Source organism: Corticium candelabrum, chromosome 12, assembly GCF_963422355.1.
Source record: "Corticium candelabrum chromosome 12, ooCorCand1.1, whole genome shotgun sequence".
In the NCBI taxonomy this organism is placed as follows: domain Eukaryota; kingdom Metazoa; phylum Porifera; class Homoscleromorpha; order Homosclerophorida; family Plakinidae; genus Corticium; species Corticium candelabrum.
In genome coordinates this window covers 1,638,116-1,642,500 of record NC_085096.1, presented here as the reverse complement: position 1 = coordinate 1,642,500, position 4,385 = coordinate 1,638,116, and positions in this window count along the sequence as shown.

Genomic DNA, 4,385 nt, shown 5'->3' with positions numbered 1-4,385 from the left:
AGACAGCTGATTTATGGCACAAGCGGCTTTCATGCTCTAGCTAGTAGACTTTTGCGATGATCGTTTTTACATGGGATATTAATCTAAATAGCTTTACTTAGTGCAGATCTTTTAGTCCTAGATTGTGTCTTTCGACAAAGAGAGAACAGCAATGACTGTGTCTCCTTTTCTGCCTCACTACAGCTAGAAGCCATGGAAAATTATTTAGTCACTGGCAATCTACTCCAGTCGCCCTGTCCTTCATCAGTTGCCGCTTGTTTTCTTTCAACAATGCAGGTGTTCTTATCTTCGACAGCGTTGCTTGTAAAGAAAGATGCAATAGTTCTCTGCAACGTCCACATGACACGTGCACTTCGCTGACATGTATACGTTTAACCAAGTTGCAAGTGAACACCAGCTGCAAAAGCATGGTTAAGGCTGCATGTGTGGGTGTAAAAGTTAGTGTTCCGCACAATTAGATGCCACCCGCTGTCTTAGTTAATTAATTTAATAAGCTTACTTTGAGATCCTCAAGTCTTGGCATCTGGATGATCTACTTTACCTAAGAGCTTAATTGCTTAGAATAAGGCAGAGCGGCCCGCTCTGCCAAGAGATCCTGGGGAGAACACTGATGTGCCCCCACATGCACCCCAGTTACCTCCACACTCACACCCATGTACCCTCCACACTCACACTCATGTACCCCTACACTCACACCCATGCACCCTTACACTCACGCCCAATCACCTCCCCACACTCACCCCATGCACCTCCCACACTCAAGCTCATTCACCCCACACACTCACATCCATGCACCCTCCACACTCACACCCATACACCCCACACTCACACCCCCACACTCACACCCATGCACCCCGACACTCATGCCAATTAACCCCATTAACCCCCACACTCAACCCCATTAACCCCCACACTCAACCCCATTAACCCCCACACTCAACCCCATTAACCCCCACACTCAACCCCATTTACCCCACACTCACCCCATTCATCTCCCCTCACTCACCCCATGTACCTCTCACACTCACCCATTCACCCCACACATACAAACCATTACACCCCACACTCATGCCCATTCACCCCACACACTCAACCCCATTCACCTCCCACACTCACACCCCTTCACCTCCCACACTCACACCCACACTAGCACCCACTCACCCCCACACTGACACCCCCACACTGACACCCACTCACCCCCACACTGACACCCACTCACCCCCACACTGACACCTATTCACCCCCACAGTCACACCCATACACCTCCTACAGTCACACCCTTTCACCCCACACACTCACACTCATACACCCCACACTCACACCCATGCACCTCCCACATTCACACCGTTCACCCCACACTCATCCCCATGCATCCCCACATGTACCCCATGTAACCATGTAACCCCCACATGTACCCCATGTAACCCCCACAACGACCTCATCCCCTACATGACCCCCACAAGCACCTCATCACCCCTACACGACCCCCCACACAATGGCCTTTCTCATATCTCATACCACGTCTCATGATAAAACACAGCTACCTGTGATAGGCCTGACGTCAACAATCCATAGTAATCATGCTTAATGTCAAAAATCTGTGCAACAAGAGAGCTAATCCACCCTTGATCTACACAATCAATAATCAAATTGTGATACAAACAAAGTTCAGCCTTATCAAGATGCACCTGTCTCTCCCTTGTCTGCCAAGTTGTAGACCTCTCGTGAGTTTCCTGCAGTACATACGTGCCATATGGCTCGACAAACGTCTCAGACATGGACAGTATTGATTTTCAAGTCCTTGCCCCATAGAAGCTATAATATTAAAAATCAGAAAAAATGTTGGAACGAGATTTGGTCATGAGTGTGTTACACTAATGTAACTTAATCCATAAATGATAATGCAAAGTTTGTATGATGACAAACAACAGACAAACAGACAGACAGACAAATAGACAAGTGTGTGTGTGTGTGTGTGTGTGTGTGTGTGTGTGTGTGTGTGTGTGTGTGTGTGTGTGTGTGTGTGTGTGTGTGTGTGTGTGTGTGTGTGTGTGTCAAACACACAGACTGACAGACCAGCAGACAGACAGACAGACAGATAGACAAACAGACAAACACAAACAGACTTAGACAGCCAGGTAGCCAGATCGACAAACAGACAGATAGACAGACAGACAGACAAACAGACACATGGACAGATCAACAAACAGAAAGATAGCCAAACAAACAAACAGACAAAGAGACAAACAGACAGACAGACCAACAAAGAGATCAACAAACAGACAGACAGACATACAGACCAATTCAGAAGAATACATTAGTCTCTTTTACAAAATGTTCCAAATAATAACTATTTATACCTACAAATGTCATGTAAGTCAACACATTTTACTGATATTCCCAAACAGACAAAAGTCAGGCCAACAGAGCAACAGTAGTGATGCACAATGTACACAAAATCTACTCAAAACTGGTTGTGCAGTACGTTTCTATGCAAGTTTATCTATGTACACAGGCCCTCTTAATGTGAGCGCGAGGAGTTGACTTTCTAGAACATGCCCATCAATGCCACTGCACTCTGTACCAACCTTCATGGTCTCTTTGAGCTCTCGATACACAGCACCAATAATCAACCGAGGAGCTACAGTTGACCAACCACAATACTTCATTACACGTGACGACCGACATGACAACAAACAAATTCACTCACTGACTCCGAGTTTGTCTCCAATTCCGTAGACGACGGCCGGACGTAAGACGACATAATCCAACCTTCAGAACAAATGATTAAATAGAAACGATTACACTCCCTAATCCGGACTGGGAACCAGCCGCTGTCTGGATTCTAAAATGTCCGAAAAAAGATAGAGATAGCTAACGTGCGTTATATCTTTGGAATCCCAGACCATTTTAAAGTGTGTGTGTGTGTGTGTGTGTGTGTGTGTGTGTGTGTGTGTGTGTGTGTGTGTGTGTGTGTGTGTGTGTGTGTGTGTGTGTGTGTCAGAAGTGTCCAAACATATTTCTTTTGTCGCCAAGAAATTTCGACGGTTTGGCGACACGACAGCGTGTTGGCGCCAAAGACCCCGGATGTATAACACGCTATATAATTACAATTATTAATTAGGCATGCTACATACAAGATTCCAAGAATCATGGTGGACTGGCGTTTTCTATTTAATTGCACTATTTGGTACTCGTACCAGACGTTATGAACAATCAAACACCTTATTAATTAATATAATTAGTTGACAAAATCTGCAAACTGAAATTTATCTATGCTGAAAAGTTCTAGCTGCTTCCACTACTGAGTTCCCGAACAATTCACTTACGCTTACTTGACAAACTGTATAAACGGAAAGTCATTTACCGTTCGACGCTCCATACCTACTGCAATGCATGCATTAACGTTTTCACTGGTGAGCTTACATCTGTATTCATTTTTAACGAAATTAAGTACGCTGAAACCACGCTCACAGTCACAAGTGTTAGGAGACAAGCTTAGGAGCAAGATGCTGAGTTTGCTAGGTTCCTTGTATCCAGAATAATTCAGAAACAAGTCACACCAAAAAGATACCACAATGCCATCATTCTCTTGAAAGATGAAATCCACATCATCTTCATGCCTGTCTTGTCCATACTGACGTGCTACCAACTAACCATCCATGAACCCATTGTTGAACCTGTCAGTAACAGCAGTGATATTGGCTGAAGATTTTTTCCGTCGCCTGGGGTCTAAAAATGAACAATCTTGTACTATAAACTGGCACTCTGGAAAGCGCTTGTTTAGACTCTGTATTAATCTATGAAGAAAACGCGAACAGTTTTCCAGAAGAGATTGTCTCTGTCGACTGGTCAACAAGTCATGCTCAACTGACTGCTTTCAGATATCAGAAAATTCACCAGAAGGAAAGGAAATACCATTATCATCTTCGTCATCATTCTCATCAGCTTCATGATCTTGGTCATATCTTTCTTCATTCACAGGCCGCAAGTTGTCATCTCTGAGTAGCAAGTCATCAGGCTTGTTGACATAAAAAACAACTGCTTCAGCCATAAATTTCTTCATAGAAAGAGTTTTCTTATATGCAGACAAAATGTTAATATTCTCCTCTTGACAGAGTTTATTCACGTCCCCTAACATTGCAGGTAGAAATTGAGGATGAAAGGTACAGGTTAAATGATGGATCACACAGACGTTCATACAGATCTCTACAACAGTCTCTTGCAGACTTTCGGCTGTGCATGTCCATAGATCTGGATTGAAAATACTCCACTAGCAGATCATGAAGTCGCTCCATTCTGTCAACACATTGGTGTAAGGACAACCAACGAATTTTGTGATACTGTACTAGTTTGACAAAGGGCTCACTGTTCGGTTCACATAT